The 26,861-nt window shown below is 39.0% G+C and overlaps 1 protein-coding gene across 1 annotated transcript in view; it reads left to right on the plus strand.

Annotated features, from left to right (window-relative positions):
• ZNF396 (zinc finger protein 396) overlaps nt 1-26,861 on the plus strand; it is a 77,052-nt gene that overhangs the window by 31,003 nt on the left and 19,188 nt on the right. The window lies entirely within an intron of this gene.

Below are 26,861 nucleotides of genomic sequence, written 5' to 3' on the forward strand. Positions count from 1 at the left end.
GTCTTAGCAATATTTTTCTAGATCTGTCTCCTTAGGCAAGGGAAACAAAAACAGAAAAAAAAAAATAATTGGGACTACATCAAACCAAAAGGCTTTTGCACAACAAAGGAAACCAGCAAAACAAAAAGGCAATATACTGAATGGAAGAAGGTATTTGCAAATGATATATCCAACAAGGGGTTAATATCTGAAATACATAAATAATACAACTCAATATAAAAAAATATGATTTAAAAATGGGAATGGAACCTGACTATACATATTTCTAAAAAAGACACATAAATGGCCAACAGACACAAGAAAAGATGCTCAACACAGCTAATCATTAGGGAAATGCAAATCAAAATCACAATGAGATATCACCTTCATCTGTCATAATGGCTAAAATAAAAAGCACAAGAAACAAGTGTTGGCAAGGATGTGGAGAAAGGGGAAGCCTCTTACATTGCTGATAGGAATGCAAACTGGTATAGCCACTGTGGAAAACAGTATGGAGGGTTCTCAAAAAATTAAAAAAAAAAAAGAATTACTATATGATCCAGTAATTCCACTCCTGAGTATTTATCCAAAGAAAATGAAAACACTAATTTGAAAAGACATACGTAAGACCTATGTACCCTAATGTTTATTTTAACATTATTTACAATAGCCAAGATATGGAGGCAATCCAAGCATCTACCAATAGATGAATGGATAAAGAAGATGCAAAACACACACACACACACACACACACACACACACACACAGAGGAATATTACCTAGCCATAAAAAAGGATGATATCTTACCATTTGTGACAACATGGATAGACCTACAGGGTATTATGCTAAGTGAAGTCAGTCAGACAGAGAAAGACAAATATCATATTACTTCACTTGTATGTTGAATCTAAAAAAAAAACAAAACAAAGGAACAAACAAAGACCAGAAACAGACCCATAAATATAGAGAACTGATGGTTGCCAGGGGTAGGACATAGGCAAAATGAATGAAGGGGAATGGGAGATACAAGGTTCCAGTTATGGAATGAATAGTCACGGGAAGAAAAGGTAGAGCATAGAGAATATAATCAATGCTATTGTAATAGTGCTGTATGGTGATAATAATTATACTTGTGGTGGGTGTAGCAAAACATAGTCTTGTCAAATCACTATATCGTACACTTGAAACTAATGTAACATTGCGTATCAACTATAAAAATAAAAACTACAATGAAGTATCATCTTATATCAGTTATAATAACTAGTATCAAAAAGATAAGAAATTCTAAGTGTTGACAATAATGTGATGGAGGCAATCTTTGTGCACTGTCAATGGGAATGTAGATTGGCACAGCCAATATGGAAAACAGTATGGAAGCTCCTCAAAAAATAAAAAATTGAAATACAATCAAGGAATTCCACATACAGGCATTTTTTAAAAAAGATTTATTTATTTATTTATTTAAGTAATCTCTATACCCAACACTGGGCTCAAACTCAAGACCCTGAGATCAAGAGTCACATGCTCTGAGCCAGTTCCTCACTTATGAGTATATATCCAAAGGAAACGAAAACACCAATTCAAAGATATATATGCACCCCTATGTTTATTGCAGTATTATTTACAATAGCCAAGATATGGAAGCAACCTAAATGCTAAATGAAATGAGTCAGATAGAGAAAGACAATTAACATGATTTCACATATATGTGGAATCTAAAAAACAAAACAAACAGAAACAGACTCATAAACAAAGAACAAACTGGCAGGGGGAGAGTGGGTAAAATACGTGAAAGGGATTAAGACATACAAACTTCCAGTTATAAAATAAATAAGGAATAAAAAGTACAGCTTTGGGAATAAATTCAATAATACTGTAATAACTTTGTATGGTGACAGATGGTAACTATACTTACAGTGATCATTTATAATGTATATAACTGTCAATCCCTATGTTATATACCTGAAACTAAAATAATATTGTATGCCAACTATACTTCAATTAAAAAAAAAAAGCATAGAAATTAGGGGATTAGTCCAGAAGATTTAACTTCCAAATAACTTTCAGAAAGAACAGAGATAACAGAAGGAAAAAAACTCAAAGAAATAATTCAAGAGGTCTCTGGGTGGCTCAGTGGGTTAAGTGTCTGACTCTTGATCTCAGCTCAGGTCTTTTAAATTCTTTTTTTCTTTAATTTTCATTTATTTATGATAGTCACACACACACAGAGAGAGAGGCAGAGACACACAGAGAGAGTGAGGCAGAGACACAGAGGGAGAAGGTTTATTTTTAAAAAGTTGATATGTGCATAAAAGGAAACTGAAAAACACAAGAAGCAAAGAACAAAGTCATCTATAATCACAAGCAGTTTATAGTTTGACTTCTAGGTCCCGTGTGTGTATCTATCTACACAAGTAAGCATTTTAATGTAAGATCGTACAGTTATGTATCATGCTTTTACACACCATGAATATTTATCATGTCAAAGTCCCCAAACTATGAGTATTTTGGTAACCAAGAACACACTACACCAACTTCATCTGAAAAAAAAAAATGTAATCCTGTCTTTCTTGGTGACAAAAATGGCAACAGGCCTCTAGATAAAGATATTGGCAGAGTTACAATTAAAATACTTCATTCCCTTAATGTTCAATTAAAACTGAGACATAGGGCAGCCTGGGTGGCTCAGTGGTTTAGCACCGCCTTTGGTCTGGGGCATGATCCTGGAGACCCGGGATCAAGTCCCACATCGGGCTCCCTGCATGGAGCCTGCTTCTCTCTCTGCATGTGTCTCTGCACCTCTCTCTCTCTCTCTCTCTCTCTCTCTCTCTCTCTGTTTTTCATGAATAAACCAATAAATAAAATTAAAAAAACAGACATAAAGTAACAGAGTACACAACATATAATGCTTCTAAAAGAATTCATCATCCAATCTATAATATTCAAATAGCAAGAAGGTATTTTCCATTGAATCATTTAATGTATTCCTATAGTACAGCCAAAGAGACTAATACACGTTAACAGTTATCATTAAAATGTAAATATGAAAACATCTGCATACAACTCTCCCTCTATACTTCCTTCTGCCCCTCGGGTGCCAACCCAGTAAGTTCTGACACTTCTCAGAGACAGCTTAACAATCTCATGTCCAAGATGCTTCTTTCCTATCAATGATAACAAAAAGAAACTTATAAATTGGTTCATTCACTAGCTGTACATTTTATCATACATTGTCACCTCAGGACATCCAAAAAGCTTAGATAATTACAAAATAATGAACCTAGTCCACAACAAACATGGGTACTTCATAAAAACATATAGACCTATGGCTATAACCTAAAACTGTCTTCTAGATGTGGAGATACTAGCAAAAAGCCCTTCCCTTCACCCCTCCTCTGCTCCCTCCACCATATTAACGACTAAGTATAGGACTACATCTAGCTGTAAGAGGTGGATTAACAGACACTCCCAGAACGGTCCTTCCTAAAAACTAACTAAAGGACATTTATAGAGGAATTATTTTACTAGCTCTACTATTAAACAGAATTTTAGTCTAAAAATTCAAGGGCACAGAACCCTTCTCTTCTCACTTCTTCCCTGCCCCTGTCCCCCAGTGAACAGTCAGCATACTCTCCAAGACATCAGGTTTAACAATTCCATTCCCAAAATAACAACCATTCCTGTAAATTAACAATACTTAAAGGGTGTTGTTACTTTAACTCTCTACTCCTAACATGTTCACTTTCAAACATCCAGAAGACTAGATGTTTCAAGTAAGTATTTAAAATTTGCCCACCACATACATAGTAGCACTGAAAGAACATTCTGGCCTAGAACCCTTCCTCTTCTCATCTGTATCAACCTAGTGAAAATTATATGCATCTGTAATGCTTAGAGGGGATTTAACAATTTCACTTCTAGTTTTCAGAACAGTCTTTCCTATGAATTTAAACACAAAGTGTACACAATGGGGCAGCCCCAGTGGCGCAGTGGTTTAGCGCTGCCTGCAGCCTGGGGCGTGGTCCTGGAGACCCTGGATTGAGTCCCACATCAGGCTTCCCTCTGCCTGTGTCTCTGTCTCTGTCTCTGTCTCTGTCTCTGTCTCTCTCTCTCCCCCTCTCCGTGTGTGTCTCTCATTAATAAATAAATAAAATCTAAAAAAAAAGAGAGATGAATTAAAAAAAAGTGTACACAATGTATTTTTTTTACTACTTTTGTCATACACTGGCAACCTCTTTTTTTTTCTTTTTTTTTTTTTTATGATAGTCACAGAGAGAGACAGAGAGAGAGGCAGAGACACAGGCAGAGGGAGAAGCAGGCTCCATGCACCGGGAGCCCGACGTGGGACTCGATCCCGGGTCTCCAGGATCGCGCCCTGGGCCAAAGGCAGGTGCCAAACCGCTGCGCCACCCAGGGATCCCTGGCAACCTCTTTAACATCTAGAAAGACTAGATGTTGTAAATTAGGACTCATTTGTCCTTTATATACATAGCCAAGTAAAACAAAATGCAGACATACAGGACAATGGTTAATCCCACCTCACTATACTTTCTTCTTCCTCCCTGAACCAGCACAGATATCATATAATGTGTACTGCTCTGGGAGGTGGTTTGATCACTTTGATCATACCATTTTCAAAAGACAATATTTCATATGAATTTTAACAAAAGGATTATCTACAAGATGTGTTATTTTACTACCCCTACTTTTAACATACTTTGTGCACTTCTAAACATCTAGAAAGGCTAGATGTTTCAAATAAGGACTTAAGTTTGTCCACTATATACACAGTAGTGTTGAATAAACTACACACGTGTAACAATGGGTTATATCTGAAAGTGTCTTCTGCATAGGAACATTCTATCTAGTCTAGAACCCTTCATTTCTCACAACTTCTCTCCGCCGCCAACCCAGAGGGTGAGTAGACAGGCACATGTCACTGATATGTGACTACAATGTTATCTCTAAAAGCCCTTTTCAGAAGACAGTCTTTAGATGAATTTTAACACAAAGTGTACAAAATGTGTTAGTTTGCTAACTACTTTTGTCATACATTGACAACCTCTTAAATATCTAGAAACTAGATATTATAAAATTAGGACCTATTTGTCCAGTATATATACAATATATACAGTCAAGTTAAATGCACATAACATATAGCACAATGGATAAGCTGAAATCTCCTAGCACACACTAGCAAAAAATCTTTTGCAATTCCTTCCCTCCCACCTCCCTCAAACCACTGAACAAGTGTACTGTTCAGAGAGGTGGTTTAGCAATTCTATTTCCATAGATAATATTTCCCATCAGTCTTTAAAAGCTATTTTCAAGAAGCGTTACTCTACTTCTAAGTACATCAAGTATTTCTAAATATCTTAGAAAGACTAGATATTTCACATAAGAACTAGCATGTCCACTATGTACACAGCACTGTTAAGTAGAATTGCACACACCTAACAACGGGTACAATCTGAGGTATCTTCTAAATATGACCACCATTTTGGCCTAAACTATTCCTTGCCTCACTTCTTTCTCTCCCCCACTAATCCAGTAGACAAGTACAGACATGTGTAATGCTTAAAGGTGGTTGAACAAATTCATATCCAAAAGTTATTTACAGAAGAAAAGCTTTCCTTTGAATTTCAACACAACGTGTATAGAATGTGCTAATTTTACTACTTTGTCATACGTTGGCAACCTCTTTTAACGCCCAGAGACTAGATGTTGCAAAACTAGGACTCATTTGTCTATTATATACACTATATACACAGCAAAACAAAATGCACAGAACATACAAAAAATGGTTTTGTCTGAAAATGTCCAAGTATGAACACACTAGCATATTACCTTTTGCAATTCTTTCCCTTCTACCTCCTCCAAACCACTGAATATACACGACAGCATATACTGTCCGAGGTGGTTTAACAATTCCACTCCCAAGAGTTATTTCCTATGAATTTTGGCAAAAAGATATTTACAGAGTGATGTTTTACTACCTCGACATTTAACATACTTTGGGCACTTCTAACCATCTAGACAGACTAAATGTTTTAAATAAGGACTTAATGTGTCCACTATATACATAGCAGTATTGAATAAACTGCACACATGTAACAGTTATAATCTGAAAGTGTCTTCAAAATAAGAACATTCTAGCCTAAGACTAACTTCTCTTCCCTTCTTCCTCCACCAACCCAGTGGGCTATAATGCTCCAATTTTCAGAAGACAATCTTTCTAAGAATTTTAACACAAAATGTACAAAACATATTAGTTTATTAACTCTATTTTTGTCATACACTGGCAACCTCTTTAACATCTAGAAAGACTAGATGTTGAAAATTAGGACTCATTTGTCCAGTATATACACTATATACACAGTTAAGTAAAACAAAATGCAGGAACATAAAGGACAATGGTTAATCTTCCCTCACCATAAACACACTGGCAGAGCTCTTTGCACTTCCTTCTCCTCCCTCCTCCTTTGAACCAGTGCACAAACACAATGCATACTATTCAAAGAGGTGGTTTGGCCATTCCCCCCAAATTAAACAGCATTTCCTATGAATGTCAACGAAGATATTTACAAAATGTATTTTTACTACCTCTATTTTTAACGTGTATCAGGCACTTCAGAACATCTAGAAAGACTAGATATTTGACAAAGGTACTTAGCATTGTCAACTATATACATAGTAGTTGAGGAATAAAATACACACAAAACAATGGTTATAATGTGAAAATGTCTTCTAAGTATGACCAGTCTGGCACAGAACCTTCTTTTCTTCCTCCTCAAGGTCTACTTCATGTCCTCTTACCCACTGCACAAATGTGAACGTGTGTCGCTCCTGACGTCACTTCTAGAAGTGATCTAACAATTCCATTTCAAAAAGACATTTCTTTTCTATGATTTAAAAAACAAACAGGCATTTACAAGACGTATGATTTTCTAACTACTTTATTATATGTCGGCCACCTCTTTACATCTAGAAGGCCTAGATGTGGCAAAAGTCTTCTTCTGAAAAGGTTGGGGGGGTAAGTTGAGAGCAGCTTTTTCATGTTATATACACAGGCCTTCCATGAACGGCCAGTAAATCTTCCCCAAGGGTGGTCTTCCTATTGGCCAAATGCGGTAGGTAACTCCCATTTCGATCTTCCCACAGCAGTGTCTGGTAGAAGGAAGACCAACCGCCCTCACCGTCAAGGGTTGCACCGCCATGGACCGGGGCGGGGGGTGAGGCTCACGACTGCTTCAAAGTCTGGGCCTGGCCGGTGGGCCGCTGCGGCGAGGGCCCTGGGTCTCTGCAGGTCCGAGCTGCTGACCCCTCCCTGGGCCCCCAGTTCACCCACCAGCCTCAGGGGCTGCCGGCCGCCCCGCGCTTCTCACTCGTTCTCTCATAAAAACAGAAGCTTATACTCTTGCCTCAAACAAACAAACAAACCAAGACATAATATGTGAAACAACAGGTTTAAAGATATTGGACATTAGACAGTAATAAACATTAACCTGAGAGAACAAAATACTGTGAGCTCTGGTTGCCCAGCTTACTGCCTTAAGAGTTTCTAGGTTGCAGTATAGAGCGAGGGAACCCAGGCAGAAACTAACAGCCTTCCTGAGTCAAGGAGTCACAGCTGACAGTCATCGGGAGAGCGAGGTGGCTAGAGTGCTTAGGACAGAGAGAGAATTCTAGAGATCTGAGATGGTCAGTCTTGAGTATTTAGCAGAGAAGTATTCACCGGCACAGGAGGAGAGGAACTGCCTAAGACTAAGGGAACAAAACTACCTGACAGAATTGAAGAACAGGGGCTGGCACTGACACCAAGCTGGGAACAGTGCCTGTTCCCACCAGCCAGCCTGGAAAAACTCATAATTCACAGAACATTGAATAGAACACTCAGAAAAACCTTGCCTCAGTAATGGCAAATAATAAGCCCTAGACTAAAGCACTACTCTGGACCCACCGGAATCATAAAAATAAGACTTTGAAAGGAATTTGACTTTTTCTAAGAAATTTAACTAATCCCAGAACAAACTTTATGAATATTAACAGTACAACAACAACAAAAAATATCCAGCACTCAGCAAGGTAAAATTCACAATGTCTGGTGTTAAAACAAAGGTCACTAGACAATGAAAAGAAGCAGGAAAATACAATTCACAATAAGAAAAACAATAAATTGAAGCCAACCAACCAACAGCTGTCACCTTTGTTAGAATAAGCAAAGCTATTAAAACAATTATTATTATAACTGTATTTTCTATGTTCAAAATTTTAAATAGAAATGTAAGATCTATGTTTTTAAAAAGCACCTAAATCAAACTTCTAGAAACAAAGACTATAAGGTCTGAAATGAAAATGCCCTGGATGGTATTGATGGCAGATTAGGCTTGGCAGAAGAAAAGAAGGAGAAAAGAAAAATAACCTGGTGAACTGCAGCACAACTTCAATCAGGCTAACACATATATAAATGTAGTCTTCATAGGAGAGAAGGCAGGAGGAGGTCAAAAATATTTGATTTCATGGCTGAAAATTTTCCTACTTTTTTGCAAACAATAACTCCAAAGATCCAAGGAATTCAACGAACCCTAAGCCTAAGAAACATGAAGAAAACTACACCAAATCACAAAATAATTTTAAAAAACAGTGATGAGAAACTCTTAAGCTGGGGCAGGAGGTCAGGGGAGTTACATACAGACAAAGGTAAGAATAACAGACTTCTCATTGGAAACAATGTAAGCAAGAAGATACGGAGCAATATGCTCAAAGCACAGAAAGAAGAAAATTGTCTACCTTAAATCCTACACCCAATGAAAATATCTTTTAAAAAGCAAAGGCGAGGAGTGCCTGTGTGGCTCAGTTGATAAAGGGTCTGCCTTCAGCTCAGGTTGTGATCCCAGGGTCCTGGGATTGAGCCCCACATCTGGCTCTCTTTCTCAGCAGGGAGCCTCTTCTCTCCCCCACTCCTGCTCTGTCTCATTATCTCTGTCTCTCTCAAATAAATAAATAAAATCTTTAACAAAAAAACTAAGGCAAAATAAGGATGTTTTCGGACATACAAAAGCTAAAGAATTCATCATCATCAGAACTGCACTACAAAAAAATGTTAGAGGATATCCTGCCAGCAAATGGGAAACCATGTCAGAAATAAATTTGAATCTACACAAAGAAATGAAAAGCACCAGAAATGGTAAATACAAGGGTAAATATGCATATTTTTCTTATTATTTAAGTCTATTTAAAAATAAAGGGTGGCTTAACAAAGGCAATAACATCTCATTGTAGGGTTTATAACAAATGTATAAAATGGATGATACAAATTCCAGGAGGGGAGAAATGTAAGGAAAGTATAAGTATTTAATACTATAATTGAAGTGATACATCACTTGGGGATAGATTGTAGTAGGTTAAAGATGCATAATACAGGGATCCCTGGGTGGCTCAGCAGTTTAACGCCTGCCTTTGGCACAGGGCGCGATCCTGGAGTCCCAGGATCGAGTCCCACGTCGGGCTCCCGGCATGGAGCCTGCTTCTCCCTCCTCCTGTGTCTCTGCCTCTGTGTGTGTGTGTGTGTGTGATAAATAAATAAATAAATAAATAAATAAATAAATAAATAAATAAACGTAATATAAACCCTAAAGTAACTACTAGATATTAGAGAGGATTTATGAAGTTGAAGATACAAAAATAGAAACTATCCAAAATAAGACACAGAGAGAACAAAGAGTAAAATAAATGAACAGAGCATCACTGAACTGTGGGATGACTACAAGTGGTCAAGTATATAAACAACTGGAGTCCCTAAAGAATAGAGAACAGGGGGATCCCTGGGTGGCTCAGCGGTTTAGCGCCACCTTCCGCCCAGGGTGTGATCCTGGAGACCCAGGATCAGGTCCCTTATCAGGCTCCCTGCATGGACCTGCTTCTTCCTCTGCCTGTCTCAGCCTCTCTCTCTCTGTGTGTCTCTCATGAATAAATAAATAAAATCTTAAAAAAAAAAGAATAGAGAACAAAGGGAATGGGCGAGAAAAAAAGTCTATAAAAAATGATGGCCAAAAGTCTCCTAAATTTGATGAAAATTATAGACCCTCAGTTCTAAGAAACTCAATGGAACTCAAGTATAATAAAAGAGGAGGAAGAGAAAGAAAAGGAAGAAGAAAAAGGGAAAACGGTAAGAAGATTATTATACCAAGGTATATCATAATAAAAATTTTGAAATTTTCAAATGATAAAAGGAAAATCTTAAAAGTAGCTGGAAGGGAAAATAACAGACACATTACATAGAAAAAAAAGAGTGACAGCAGATTTCTCATTGGAGAAAAACCATTTTAGAAGACAGCATAGCAACATCTGTAAAGTATTGGCTGGGGAGGGGGCAGAATCTTTCAACCTTAAATTATTTACTCAGCAAAAATACCTCTCAAAAACGAAGGCAAAATAAAACCTTTTCAAGACAAACAAACTGAAAAAATCCTTTACCAGTGACTTGTTCTTAAGAAATATTCAAGGAAGTCCTTTAGGCAGAAGGACAATGATACCAGATAGAAAACAGAGTTTACTCAAAGGAATGAAGAACTGAAACAGTAACTGACTGGGTAAATATAAGGAAATTTTAAATTTTATAAATCACATTATAAGGTAATTGATTGATCAAGCAAAAATCCAACATCCATTCCTGGTTGAAAAAAAAAAACTCTTAGCAAACTAAGAATACAACAGAAATTCCTTAACTTGATAAAGGAAATCTACAAAAGACTTAGATCTTTAACATCATACTTAATGGTGAAAGACTATGCTTTTCTTCTACAACCAGAAACAGGACAAGGGCATCCAACATTGTACAGGAGCTTCTAGCCAGAGCAATAAGGAAGAAAGGGAAAAGAATCCAAAATAAATTGCATCTCTCTATATAGGTTTTTGGTGCAATTGTAATGGAACTATTTTCTTAATTTCTCTTTCTGCTACTTCCTAATAGTGTATAGAAATGCAATGGATTTGTGAATATTGATTTTGTATCTTGTGACCTTACTGAATTCATTTATCAGTCCTAGCAGTTTTTGGTGGAGTCTTTTGGGTTTTCTCTTTATAGTATCAGTCATCTGCAAATAGTGAAAATTTTACCACTTCCATACCAATTTGAATGCCTTTTATTTCTTTTTCTTGTCTCAGTTTTTTTTTAAGATTTTATTCATTCTTGAGAAACACACACACACAGACACACACACACATAGAGACACACACACAAGGACAAAGACATAGGCAGAGGGAGAAGCAAGCTCCTTGCAGGGAGCCTGATGTGGGACTCAAACCCAGGACCCTGGGATCATGACCCGAGCCAAAGGCAGACGCTCATACACTGAGACACCCAGGTGCCCCTCTTGTCTGATTTCTATGGCTAGAACTTCCAGTACAATGTTGAATATAAGTGGTGAGAGTGGACATCCTTGCCTTGTTCCTGATCTTAGGGGAAAAGCTCTCTGTTTTTCACCATTGAGTATGATGTTTGCTGTGGATTTTTCATATATGGCCTTATATTATGTTGAGGTATGTTCCCTCTAAGCCTGTCCTCAGTGACCTAGAGGACAACCTCAGGGTTGTAAGTTCAAGGCCCATGTTGGGTATAGAGATCACTTAAAAATAAAACTTAAAAAAAAAAAAAAGATGTTACACATGAAAAAACTCCAGAAAGATTTATATAAGTGTACATAGATATAATAATAATACTTTAAGAATTTGGTTCTTCCAAAATTAAACTATAAATTAAATGCAATCCCTATTAAAATTTCAGCAAGAGTTTTGAAAAAAAAATTGACAAACTTATTCTAAAATTTAACAGAAGAATAAAGGTTATCAAATAGTCAATTTGATCATGAAAAGCAAAGAAAGGCAAATTATGAAGACATACTATGAAGATAAGGTATTAAACCGGTGGATACTTGCATGGGAACAGGCAAAAGGACCATTGTATAGAACAGACGACTAACAAACAGATGTAGGTATTATTGGACCTGGTATATAACCTTTAAAAAAATGCTTTCATACTCTGCCAGAAAAAGAAGGCACTGTTTAACGAAATGAGTTGGGAAAACTGGTTCATTACATGCACAAAAACAAAGAAAGTTCTTTAATTTCAGCTTAGGTCATGATTTTGGGGTCCTGGGAGCAAGCCCTATGTAGGGCTCCCCACTCAGCAGGGAGTCGGCCACTTCTCTCTCTCTCTTCCTCTGCCCCTCCCTCTGCTTATGCACTCTCTCACCCTCTCAGATAAATAAATATTTTATTTTTAAAAGATTTTATTTATTCATAAGAGAGAGCGACAGAGGAAGAGACATTAGGCAGAGGGAGAAGCAGGCTCCCCACAAGGAGCCCGACATGGGACTTGATTCCAGACTCCAGGATCACAGCCCCACTGAGCCACACAGGTGTCCCTTAATTTTCTTTTTTTTTTTTTTAAGAAAATAAAACATTTTTTAAAAGAGCACATTTCCATCATCTCATAAAAGTTCGGGACAGTGCTGCTTTAAAATATATATGGAAATCTTGCAGAACACAAAAAAAAAGATAGGGTACCTAATTAGAAAATTGACAAAGGATATAAATAAGGCAAACCTATATAGCTAATAAGTATGTGAAGAAAAGCTCAACCTCCATAATGAAAGAATGAGGCATCACTTATACTCATTTGATGCACTAAAATTTGGAAGTTGGGTAATATCAAACATTTGCAAACTTGTAGGAAATGGAACCTTCACACTTTGATGGTGAGAGGAAAGACTGGTGCAATTATTCTCAAGAGCAATCTGACACTATCTAATGAATTAAATGTCTACATAGATCTGTGACCCTGAAAGCCCCTTGTGTATACCTGCTTGGAAAGCCATACATTGCACACAGCAATTAGAAGCAGAACACTATATCAAATGTAGAGTGGAAATTTAAAATCAGCAAAAGGGCTACAAGTTAAAGCTGAGGAATCTTTCTTTCCCTTCAGCTTTATTGAGATCAATTGACACTTAATATGTGTAAGTTTAATGTGTACAAAGTGTTGATTTGATACATTTACATGTCACAAAATGACCACCATAAATATTAGCTACCACCTTCATCCATCACATAGTTAGCGTTTTTTTTTTCTGTGAGCACATTGAAGATCCACTATCTTAGCAACATTCAAGTATATGATACAGTATCAAAAGCTATAATCACCACACAGTTCATTAGATCCCCAGATTTGTTAATCTTATAACTGGAAGTTTGTTCCTTTTATCCAGTAGCTCCCTACTTCCTCCATCCTCCAACCATCTCTGGTAACTAACACTCTACTCTGTTCCTCTGAGTATGATTTTTTTAGATTCTACATATGTGATATCATACAGAATTTGTCTTTCTCTGATTTGTTTCACTTAGCGTAATGTTCTCAAGATTGAGTCAAGCTGTCAAAAATGGCAGAATTTCCTTCTTTCTCATGGCTGAATTACATTCCATTGTGCATGCATCTGTATATATTCCTATATCCATACCTATCACTTCTTTATTCATTCATGTGGTGATGGACACTTAAGTTGTTTCCATATCTTGGATATTGTAATGCTGCAATGAACATGAGAGTGCAGATATCTGTACAAGATCCTGATTTTAATTCCTTTGGATACATACCCAGAAGTGAGATTGCAGGGTCATATGGTATCCTATCAGAGTTGGACTCTGGAGGAGGGGGACAAATAGGAGTGGCACTGAGAGGTGAGGAAAACACAATTAAAGCAAGATGGGGCTCCTGTTGACTGATTAAGACAGTTATGGGCATATAAGGAGTATTTCTGCCCTTATAGAGAGAGAAAGGGAAAGGCTAGGACTGAAAGTATGATGTTTAGAAAGAGAGATAATAATTCAAAAGGTCACCCATATGGAAACAACCTTGAAGGGGGAACTCCTTTATTTCCTTTCACTCCCTGTCTCACTTTAGCTCCAGACAAACAAATTAAAGAGGAAATAAAATTCTTTGCAATTGGATTCTTTAAAAATGATAATCAATAATATTTCCTCTCAAGGGAATGAAAGTATAGTACAGGCTGAAGCTGGTACTTATCTAAATTTAATTTCACTCATAGTAAAGTAGCAAGACACAGTATAATTTATACCTACTGGGTAGTATCAGGAAAATGTGAAAAAGACTTTTAGTAGTAGTATCCTACCAAGAAACAAGGCAGGATGCCACAAAAAACAGTGGCAGACTCAATTTCCATCCTGCCCCTATAGTAATGTGAGCTGTCCTTTTTTTGCCTGAGATCCAGTCTCTTCAAAACCATTGTTCATTTTTCTTTCTTTTTTTTTTTCAGGTAGGAGGGTAAATGCAGTCTCTTGCTACTCTACCTTGGCATGGAGCAGAATTCTGCCCTTTTATTGAAGATTTTACTTATTTATTTGAGACAGAGAGAGAGAGAGAGAGAGATGAGGGAGGGGGAGAAGCAGACTCCCTTCTGAGCAGAGAGCCTGACACAGGGCTTGATCCCAGGACTCTAGGATCATGACCTAAGCCCAGTGCAGATGCTTCACTGACTGAGCCACCCAGGTACACTGAATTCTGCCCCTTTAAAAGACAATTTATGTACTTTATCAGTTAAACTCATTCTATTCAATTTAAATTTTTTAAAATTTTTATTTATTTATGATAGTCACACACAGAGAGAGAGAGGCAGAGACACAGGCAGAGGGAGAAGCAGGTTCCATACACTGGGAGCCCGACGTGGGATTCGATCCTGGGTCTCCAGGATCGCGCCCTGGGCCAAAGGCAGGCGCCAAACTGCTGCGCCACCCAGGGATCCCTCAATTTAAATTTTAATTAATTTTCATTTTCATTTTTTTGAGGTATGATGTCATTCGATCACATTTTTACCAAGATATTCACCATTCTGAAATCATTCTCTGGTAACTTATATTGTAATAAAATAAGCGCACTTCTTCCAAGTTAACCTCCTTTGCCTATAACTAGCAAGTGCCAGACTCTACACTATCTTTTTCCCCAGGAGCTGGTGGAAACTACCTGTATTTGACTAGGTGTCTCTGGTCATCAGATACTCCCTGATTGTAGATTGCCTCTTTTCTAAAATTGGGTTCATTCCCCTAGAATATCCATAGAACACCTGGTCTCTAGGCAAGCCTCTTCAGAGCTCTAAAGGTTTGATATTTGTTTTTAAATCCAACATAGCTTTTAGGTATTGGTAGACTTTCAGAAGTAATTTTCATTATATGAAGATTTTTTAGTTTCTCCTTTTTTCTTGTAATTAAATTATTTATTTATTTAGATTATTTATTCTTCTGCCATCTACCTGCAGTGCTTCCAAATAATATAGATGCTGTGCACTCCCCACCCCAGACTGTCCTAGAGTGGAACTTTGGCTAAGAACCACTGGTGCTGTGATATACATACAATTAAGTGCTATCACAGGCTTATCAGAGGTGTCAACGCTTATCATGCTGTCAGTGTCCCTACCTATGACTGCCTACGTACCATCTTGGCCTTAACATGCTAGAACCAGGGAACATTTAAACATAAAGTAGGCTTTTTGTCAAACCTCGCCCATCATAAAAACACCTGTCCCACAGGTATTGCCCCATTTCTCCCCACCCTTTCTCAGCCAGAGTTGTTGAAAGAACTGTCCACACTTGTCTCTTCCATTTCCTCATACCTAGCCTGATTGCAATCTGGCTTCTACACCTTACTGCCAGGCTTCCTGTGCATCTCTCACAGGCTCCTGCAATTGCCCTGTAGGTCTTGTCCTGCTTGCATGGACATTGTCTAACCCTGCAGACCCATATCCTTCTCTTCCCCTGCTTCTCCATCACCTCTCCACTCTCCTTCTGCCCCTCTTTGTGTTCCCTCCCTGTTTTGCTGATGGTCCTGGAGGCTTTTCCCCAGCCCCTTCTTTTCTTCCAGGAAAACCCAGAGGGCTCCTGTGGCTTTGATGACCTCAACCTCAATGGAGCGTTGGGGGTGAAGCATGAAGACTGTAGACCAGGGGCATGTGACAGGCCTTGGACTACCCTGAGCAGACTGGCTAGGGAAGACAATTAAGTCATCTGGAAGAGAGTATAGATGCTAATGACATGGGTGCTAATTCAGGTGTGGCACCTATATACTGACAAGTATCACTGTGGATCCAGAATAGGGCACTCCCATGGACAAATTAATAACAGATGTTATATTTAACATGGAAGCACAGAGCAATATATCAACCTAGAATGCTGAATAAGGCTTAATTGTCTCAAAGGGCTAAGAGAAGTGTTATTTATATGTTGACACTCCTCTTCCTGGGAGGAAAGAGCCATTCAGATGTATTGTTCCAGTTTACTTTATACATGAATACGTGGTACAGAGAAATGACAGAGGAACTATATCCTACTATGGCTGCTGGTTCAAACACTGGGACCTATTAAACATGATTGTGTCTAATTGCCAGCCTCTGCCATCCATCAGCCATGAAGAGCCACTTGAAGAGCACTAATATGGTACCTTTTAATTATTTGCACTAGACTAATAATTCTCTACCCCAAATGAAGGAGGGAAGGCAAAGGGCTGAAGGAAGAGACTCCAGGACATCCCTGCTTCATTCCCCCTGCAGCATGTCCTAAGAGCCCTTGGAGGGTGTCAGTAATGGTGGGAGGGAATAAGGTCAGTTTATCCTAAATTGAGACTGCATAATGGCCCAGACCCTGCTCAGCTAGGGCTGTGTGTGTGTGTGTGCGTGTGCGTGTATGTGTGTGTTGTGAAAGGACTAGAGCTTAATAATTGGATATTATACTATAGCATTCCAGTCACTGTAACCATCCAGATCCATTTCCAATCTATATCTCTCCCTTGAAGTGGAGTTCCCTAAATGTTCATACCCAGAAGACTTGATCACATGCGACTCTCCTGGCTGATTTCTACTTACCGCCTCATTACGCAGCGACTTTAGCACCTGACTCACTAAGCCTGTCCTTTCCACCTTTCTGCTGTCAACTCCATACCATGGATGAGCCATCACACTCTGGATTCTCAGTCCTTCATTATCTCTACAACCATCACCTCCTTTTCCCTCCATAATGACTTAGCTACCAATGTTCACATTCTAACCCCAGATCTTATTCTCACAAGTGAATGTACTACCTTCAAAAGCCTGCTTGGCAGACTGTTGTTCTGGCATGTGATTCCCACTCTCTGCAGATCCCAGCTCCGACACTTGGATCCATAGGGCACAGTCTGCAGGGCCAATGTTTCATTTTCTTCCTCAACTAGCTTAGACAATCTGTGGTCCAGCACATCACCCCTTGCCTTCTGATATTTTTAATCATCTTGCAGCTGCTCTCTACCCCAGTGCCAGTTAACCAGAACCACTCAGACATCAGACCTGCGGAACTGGCACCAGAGACAGGGATGTCATAGCCAGGAAGATTCTTTCACAAATCTCAAATGAGCACCAGCTCTGCCAGCCAGGGTTACCACACTCCTTCAACAAGTTCACATTCCCTTCTTCTGAACAGTCTATTTCACACCTTCCCCTTTCTCTTCTACTTCCCCCAATCCCATCTCCAGCTTTGCTAAGATCCAGTGGTTTTTTTTTTTGTTTGTTTGTTTGTTTTAGATTTTATTTATTTGGGGAGGAGGAAGAGAGCACATGCATGAGTAGGGGGGAGAGGGAGAAGCAGGCTCCCCACTGAGCAGGGATCCCAGTGTGAGGCTCCATCCCAGAACCCTGGGATTATGACCTGAGCCAAAGGCAGACACCCAGTTCACTGAGCTACCCAGGTACCCCAGATCCACTGTTTCTGGGGGAAATGAAAGGAGTGGGTCAAAGACACTCTTGGGCTCAGATCCTGCACCAAAATAAAGTCCAGAGCCACTGCCACTCCTTATGGCCACTCCATGGACTCCTAACTCTGGCATGGAACACCAGCCTGGCCTTTCTATGGAGCAAACAAATTTCATGGTGAGGGTCAGAGAGCATCACTCGTTTTCTCTATGATGGGGCTAGTTCTTCCTTGTCGCATGGAAAAACACTTGGGCAGCTCCCAAGATTTTTTGATTCCTTATGAATAACAAAAGATCCTCTGGTCACTGTAAATCCAGTAATTAAAGTGTAGTGTCCAGAATAATTATAATTAACGTTATTTTTTTATTAGTTTCAGGGATAGAATTTAGTGATTCATCAGTTGCATATAACACCCAGAGCTCATTACACAAGTGCTCTCCTTAACGCCCATCACCCAATTACCCCATCTCCCCACCCACCTCCCCCTTAGCAACCCTATTTGTTTCCTAGAGTCTCTTATGGTTTGCCTCCCTCTCTGTTTTCATTTTATTTTTCCTTCCCTTCCCCTCTGTTCATCTATTTTGTTTCTTAAGTTCCACATATGAGTGAAATCATGTGGTATTTGTCTTTGACTTATTTCACTTAGCATAATACCCTCTAGTTCCATCCACGTGGTTGCAAATAATAATAGTTAACTTTAAATTTCATGTTTGGGTTGGGGTTTTCCTCCTCTGTCATAATACTGGCAGGGGGAAAAGTTATGATACATTTCTCTTTTCTCTCCAACCTCTTTCATGATTTTCACTCCACCCATTGTCATGGTTTCTGACCCCACCCAGGGTGGAGGTGAAAGTGGGGCAGGAAAGTTCTCACACAGCTTGGAATTCTATGATGATTTGGCATCAGCCCTTCCCATGAAGCAAGTGCTTTCCTTCCTAAGGTAAGGAAGGTAATGCAGTATAGAGATCTTTTTCCAGTCACTCAAGACCCCTTCCCCAACCTTTATGTGTCTGATGGAATCTTAGACCTTACTCTGCTGTGAGGTTCTGCTCATCAGGTAGCCTTTTGGGTTGGGATGTAAAACAACCCCATGCCCAACTTTCTCACTATTATGACCCAAACTTGGTCCTTGGAAAACACTCACACATTTCCTCTGCCCCTACAAACTGTAGGAGTACAGGCCTCTCCTATGCAGCCCCTCTGGCTTCTCCCTCTACTGCACAGGCTAGAATCAGCACCACCAGCAGCTCTTTCCAAAATCCCTTCTCATCTCCAGCATTTTTTCAATCTTTTAAACCTCTTTTCTGGGCCAGAGATAGGAAGTTAGCTGGGATCACAGAACCAGTTTTTGGAAACCTCCTTTTAAGTAGTCTTAACCACACCTGGGAAAGCAATACCTATCACTCAGCCCAAACTGGGCCAACTCTAGCTCCATTTTCAAATCCTGTCATGCTACACTGCCCGTGCAATGAACAAAGGGTTGATTCATGGCTGCTATTGTTCTAAAGGAGAAGGGAACAAAAAGCCAAAAACAGAATTGTCCTAAAGGGGACTAGGCAACCTGATCAGTTTAACACATCAGTAAAGGTTTGGATCTTCTCTCAGGCCCAGAAAAGCTGCCCCATTGCAGGCTGTATTGAGATTTCCCTCCAGAACAGAAATAAAAACATTCATATACAACAAGTGGTTTGTCATGACAACCAATATGGCATCTTTTGGCCCATTTTCATATCTAGAAATCCAAATGTGAGCAGAAGTGGCAGTGACTCCTCTGGTTTGGTCTGTGTGTCCCATGTGTCTGGGGCTGACTCCCCAAATGGTGAAGCCACTGCACCCAGAACTGAAATAACTCACTCTTTCAAGCAGAGAGGAATTTAGTGCAAAGAGCTTTATACAGAGGTGTTCCAAAGACTGGAGTGAGGTAAAAGTTGCCAGAGAAGAAAATGAGATGAGAAAAGCTATATGGATTGAGTTATAAAACACAACCAGCACATATGGCAAGGCATATGTGATAAGATCAGAAGCCAGAGCCTGAAGGAGCCTCTGTGAGATCGTTCAGTCTTCCCTTGGCAATCCCACTTGAGTTTTACAGATGAAGAAATAATAGTAATAATAATAGCTACATTATTTTAGTGTAGACATTTAGTTACCTCATTTATTTCTCAAAACATTCCTATAAGGAAATTACTACCATTGCCTTCATTTTACAGACAAGGAAACTGAAACTCTAAGAGGTAAATTCAGTTGCCCCAGGTGCCCTAGTCAGGAAGGGCAGCAACAAGAGGATAGCCTTTGCATTAGGACCCTGGTTTTGTGTGATTTCCATGACACTATTATATAGCACCGTAGACAAGCTCAATTAAATATATTTTCCTAGTAACATCTGAAAAGATAGTACATAACTCTTCTACTTCTCAAATTCAGAATTCAAAGAAGAGCTATGGCTTTGAAAATACATTTCAATATTCAATTGAAATGCCAAGAGTAGAGCTTGAAGAGGCCACAAAAGGAAAAACGGAAGTGTGAAAACAGTGTCAGCCAAATTCATGAGAACCTCATGGGTCCTGGGAGTTAGTCTGTTTCCAAGCCTTGGAGAGAGGTTAGCTGAGCAGGTGACAGATGTGACGCTATGGGGAAGGGAGGATGACAATGCCAGTGGTGGGAGAAGAGAAGAAACCTAGAGACCAGGGAGGCTCAAGAAAGGAAGCAGGCTAAAAGAAGGGGAACAGTTGGTCAGAGGAGCTAAGAGGTCCTGCATAAGAAGGCAGCCTAGGCTTGACATGCAGAGAGCAAACCTTCAGATAAGTGGGAAGAGGCCTGATGAAAACACCAGTCTCTAAGAGGATAGAGCCCTAGACAAGGAAATGGCCTCTGTGAAGAGAGGGTGAAGTACACCAGAAGGCAGCCATGATGGTGTGGTGGGCAGGGCAGGGTGAGTGTGTGTGAAGGTCATGGGGCCTCGAGGGAACGTAGAACATGGCAGGTTGCAGGGAACAAAGAAGAGAGAACAGACATGACTCTGCCCAGTGTTTGCAGGCAAAGTCTTGGTGGTGAAATCTTTCATCCCCACCCCCAAGTCTTCTAGTATACAATTTCCTGCATTCCCAGGGCCATCCTGGGTCTCAGTGCTTTCACAGTTGGTCTTTCCATGTTCAGTCTATCCCATCCCCGCTGCCTCATCCAAATGCATCACTGACACTGCTGCCAGTGTGCCCCACCCCCACCCCACCATTCCAACCTCTCCAAAGGAACACCCCTAACTCATGATCTGTGGGACTCCTTGGGCCCATAGCATGTCCTCCAAATATATTGTTCTTTTCCCCTCTGTGATCCCACTATATTCTGTGCTTTGAATCATGCCTTCGTTGTCTGTATGTCACTTTAATAATGCCCTGAAGTCAAAGATGGTTGTTTAGATGTTAACAATAGCACCTTGTCAACAATACCAAAGTGGAAGTACACTGTGGTTGGCTGGTAACAGCCAAAGGCCAGCAGTGAAACAATGGAATTGAAAATCTTATTCATCTTGTGCCCTCTTGTGGAGAAGAGGGCAAAGAACACTATATCACCCCTTGGGAACCTAGGGATTAACCTCTTTCCCTATCACCTCTTCCTTCTATAAATGTAGTTTTAATACAGTGTTAATAAATAAAAATGAATTTAAATATATTATTCTATGTTTAATTTTAATGTACTATTATTCTATATTTAAACATAACTACAGTATATCTAAATATAGTTATAATGCAATATTAATGAATCGTGTTTACCATATTATGATTTATAAGTTCATAAATACTGTTCAAAGATGAACCAGAAAGTAAATCATATGTTCTTTCTGTAACATCTTTGTGTGTTTTTGCTCCTGCAAAATTATTACATGGCTTCATTTTTTTTTTATTTGCTTAGTTTTCTAAGTAGTTATCAAAGTTAATGCCTAAACTCTCTACTGAAGCAGTAAGGTCCTTTAACTTTTTTTAAAAAAAACAAATCTGAAACCACTAACATTACTACTTTTAAAAGTTATTGGAGCTCTCTTCAGTGCTGCTGCTCAGATTAGACTAATTATTTACCCTCTTATTGTTGCACAGCAATAATCATCCTGGGATCCCACACTTGCTTGCCTGTTTAGAATTTTAGAAGTTAGAATAAGTTCAGAATTTTAATAAGTCAAATTCATAATTCTTCCCTTTGTGACTTGTGCTTTTAGTGTCCTATTTTTATTGTTCTAATATTTATTTATTTATTTGAGAGAGAGTGTGTGTGTGCACACGAGTGAGGGGCAAAGGGAGAGGGAGAGAATTTCAAGCAGATTCCCCACTGAGCGAGGAGCCCAAAGTGGGGCTTGATCTCACAACCCTGAGATTATCACCTGAGCCAAAATCAAGAGTTGGAAGCCCAAGTGACTGAGCCACCCAGGTGCCCTTTATGTCCTATATTTAAAAATCATTCCTTATCCTAATACCTTAAAGATATTTTCTTTTTTTTTTTTTTATTATTTTATTTATGATAGAGAGAGAGAGAGAGAGGGAGGCAGAGACACAGGCAGAGGGAGAAGCAGGCTCCATGCACCGGGAGCCCGACGTGGGATTCGATCCCGGGTCTCCAGGATCGCGCCCTGGGCCAAAGGCAGGCGCCAAACCGCTGCGCCACCCAGGGATCCCATTAAAGATATTTTCCTATATTATATTCCAAAATTTTTGTTTCGCTTCTCATGTTTAGGTCTACAACTGACTTGGACATGATTTTTGTGTATGGTGTGAGGTAAGAATAAAATTTTATTTTACTTTTTCTATATAGATATTTAGTTGAGCCACACGATTTATTGAAAATACCATCTTTCACCTGCTATTCTGCAGTGCTATTCATGTCAATCATCACATAACCATGTATGTGTGAATCTATTCCTGGAATCTTTAATCTCTTCCACTGATATGTTTATTATCCTTAAATTAATACTACACTGTTCTAGTTACTGCAGACTTTTAATACATCTTCACAGCCAATAGGACAAACCCTACCACCTCATTCTTCTTCTTTAAGAGTGTCTTGGCTCTTCTTAACTCTGCATTTCTATCTATATAAGTGTTAGTATCAGTTTTTTAAAATTTCCAGGAGTGTTGAAATTTTATTGAGATTGCAATAAATCTACATAATTTTAGAATAAACTGTCATTTTACAATATCAGGTCTTATAATCCATGAACATATAGGATATCACTCCATTTATTTTGGTCTCCTTTAATTTTTCTCAGTATTTTTTTTTACTGGTTCCTGAATAATCTTCTCTACAAATTTCATTTTATAGACTCTGTTGGATTTTTTAAAATCGTGATGAAATATACATAACATAAAATTTTCCATCTTAACTATTCAGTGTACAGTTCAGTAGTGTTAAGCATATTCATGTTGTTGTGCAACCAATCTCCAGAATTCTTTCCACCTTACAAAATGGAAACTGTACCCATTAAACAACTCCTCATTTCCCCTCCTCCATCCCCTGGCAACTTCCATTCTATTTTCTGTCTCTATGAATTTCACTACTCTATTGATTCCACTCATATAAGTGGAAGTACATCATATTTGTCTTTTTGTGACTGGCCCATTTCACTTAGCATAATATCCTCAATATTCATTCATGTTATAGCATGTGTCAGAATTTCCTTCCTTTTTAAGGCTGAATAATACTGCATAGCATGTATACTACCACATTTTGTTTATTCATTCCTCTCTCAATGAACACTTGTTTCACTTCCATCTTCTAGCTATTGTAAATAATGCTGCTATGAACATGGCTGCTATGAATAAATACCTCTTCAAGACTTTGTTTTCAATTCTTCTAAGTTTGTACCCAGAAGTGGGATTACTGGATCATACAGTAATTCTATTTTTAATTTTTTGAGGAACTACAGTATGTCATTTTAATTCTCACATAATTATTTTTAAGTAATAGGAAAAGTCATATTACAAACATTATAGAATATATTTTTAAAAGAGTTTTATGATATGCTAATCCAAAATCAAACATTTTACATAAATCACTGTGAAATCCAAAGCAAAAAGTGATAAGATTTTTTAAAAATTCCCAAGTGGTTTTGAGAAATTGCATATTAATGTCAAAAGTATTCTCTAGTCAAATTAGGTTGGGGAACATTGTATTAGCTGAAAGTGAATTTGGAGCAAGAAGCAGATTAATCAGTGAAGGAAGTGAGAAAGACAGCTATTTCGTAGAGGTATTCATTGAGTGTGTATTCATATGCATGTTTTTGATGGATAAGGGGAAAAAAAGGAAAAGAGACATAGTCCTAAAAGAACTTAGGATCTACCAGGCTGGGCTGGTAGAAAGGCAGTATAACACATGAAATAATTAGAGGAAAATTACAGAGTATAATTAGGTGCTAAATGTGTGATGTAGTCAAGTTCTTCAGGGACATGAGGGAAGAATATCACTATAGGGTAAGGTAATTGGAAGAAATTTCATGGTGAGACAATCTGGGTCTTAAATTTGAGAGAAGAAGAGACATTTAAGATTCAAAGAGCAAAAGCACAACAACACAAAAGGAGATAGCCCTGTGGCTACTCAGCTTCCATGCATACCCTTCTATACATTTTTGAATTTTTGAACGTCAACAAAACAAGTCCAACATTTCTTGTAACAAAATACAGCTATCTGTTTTGAAGGTAAAGTTCTCACTTTTTCCTCAAAATATGGAGATACACAGTCCCAACAGTCACTGTATCTATCACTGGTAATCTTAACTACTCCTCAAATTCAGGCAGAGTCCCATTGAATATTCTATTATCTAATGAATAAATTGTGAAGTTAACTTTGGACTCTAGGTAGATAAATAATTGGAAAGAGATCAAAGAAACTGGTTATCATAAAAATAAACACAAATGTATAATAAACAAATAGAAAATATACAAAGCTACTGCTATCATGGTTTCTGTGATTTGCTGTGAGGTTGTCAATGATATCTACATCTTCCTTCTTCCACTACCCAGTCCACATCCTCAGCCAGAAATTCATCTGGAGTGGCCCAAACCTCACTCCTAGGTACCTTCAGGTAACTCCCTGGGTTTCATAGTCCTTCTTGTCTGCATTTATAGCAGCAACTCAAGTTCAAGCACCTCACCTAGAGTGACCTTTATTTGTTTATTTTTTGGCCAGTTCGTTCAATGGTACAAACAGTCCAAGGAGAATGTCCAGGAGGCATTCTCACTTTCCAATTCAATTGAAACACTGTGTCTGCTAATGAAAGCATTCCTCCCTTGGAGACTATGACTTCCATAAAAGCATTGCTCAAAGTTTCTGGGGCAGGAAAAGTAATGCTCCAAATGGGTTATTGAGTTTATGAGTGAGAAGAGCCACTCCCACCTCAATCCCTTGATGCCCAGATCCATGTGTTCTGGCTATGAGAGAGAACAGTCTCTAACAGTCACTGATTTGAAGCATATGTTGTATCCTGTGAGACAGAATCACAATGTTTTGGGGTGTTGTCTCCCAAATGGCACCACAACTGAGTCTTCAATTTGCCATTCCAACTCTCAATTAGGCCATCTACTCCTAGGTGACAGAGTATGTGGGTTAAGACCAGTTGATTCTATAAGCATAAGCCCCATGCTGTATTTCATTGGCTGTGAAATGGGTTCTTGGATGAGAAGCAATGCTGTGCAGAACACCACGATGATGCATAAAGCATTCCATAAGTACACAGATGGTACAGCTGGCTGAAGTATTATGTTGAGAGAAGGCAACTCCATATTCAGAAAACATGATTCCAGTAAAGATAAATCTCTGCCTTTTCTATGAAGAAAGAGGTCCAGCGTAATCAATCTGCCACCAGGTAGCTGGTTGGTCCACATGAAGAGTGGTGCCATATGAGGGGCCTAGTGTTGGCCTCTTCTATTGACAGATTAGGTACTCAGTAGTAATGCTAGACAGGTCAACACTGGGTAGAGGAAGTCCGTGTTTTTGAACCCCATGCATAGCTTCCATCCCTACCATTGTGGCCACTTTGTTTATGGCTCACTCAGCAAGCACTGGGGTGAGTAGGATAAAAGACTGATTTATATCTATGGAGTGTCTACTGGATTATTAGCAGCATCCTTTACAGTGCATAGCCCATGGCTCATTGCACAGCAGAGAAGTCTCTATTGTGCCATGGTAATGGAACTTGCTGGAAGTCTTTTTTCTAGAGTACAAGGGAAAGTCATTCACTGGGAGGTATTTCACTAGAGGCACTGTGCTAGGAAACTGCCCAAGAGGGTGCAGAAAGAAACTGCTGCCAAGGAAATCTGCTGCTGGATCCTGGAGCTCTGCATGCTGAGCCAGCACACCAGAACCAGGAAGGGAAGCCCCTTTCTCCTGTATGTCTTTCCAGAGCCTCCTACTGACAAATCATAGTATCATGCTTGTTGGTAAAGAAAAAATATTTAAGAGGCCCATTTCATGTTCACAGACAAGGCAAAGCGTGAATTTCAATAATCTGCCAGCTGGAAAAGGCATTGTCATGGGTTGAACAGTGTCCTTCCAAAATTCATATCCACCTGGAAATTCAGAATGTGATCTTATTTAGAAATGTACATTTTTTTTACAGATGCAATTAGTTAAGTTGAGATCATACTGGATGAGAGTGGACCCTGAATCCAAAGATTGGTGTCCTTTTAAAGAGAGATTAGACATGGAGCCATACTTAGATACAGAGAGAAGCAGCCCATGTGATGTCAGAGGCAGAGATTGCCAGCAACCATGAGAAGTTGGAAAGAGGTAAAAAAGGACTCTTCTCTAGAGCTGAGGGAGCACGGGCCTGCCAATACCTTGTTTCAGACTTCTAACCTCCAGAACAATGAGAGAATAAATTTTTGTTGTTTTAAGACACCAAATTTGTGGTGATTTATTATGACAGTCCTAGGAAACTAATACAGCACCAAATCCAGTTATCACCAAATGCTTAGTTCTAGTTTGGGGAGAACCAACTCATAAATGAGTATCTGAAGCCCTATGCCTCGGAAAAAAGGCAAGAAGCAAGATTCTACATGGACAGTGTGCTGAACACCCAAGATTATAGCAGACTCCGAAATTCTATTTATCTCT

The sequence above is a fragment of the Nyctereutes procyonoides genome, unplaced genomic scaffold (genome assembly GCF_905146905.1).
Source record: "Nyctereutes procyonoides isolate TBG_1078 unplaced genomic scaffold, NYPRO_anot_genome, whole genome shotgun sequence".
Classification (NCBI taxonomy): Eukaryota; Metazoa; Chordata; class Mammalia; order Carnivora; family Canidae; genus Nyctereutes; species Nyctereutes procyonoides.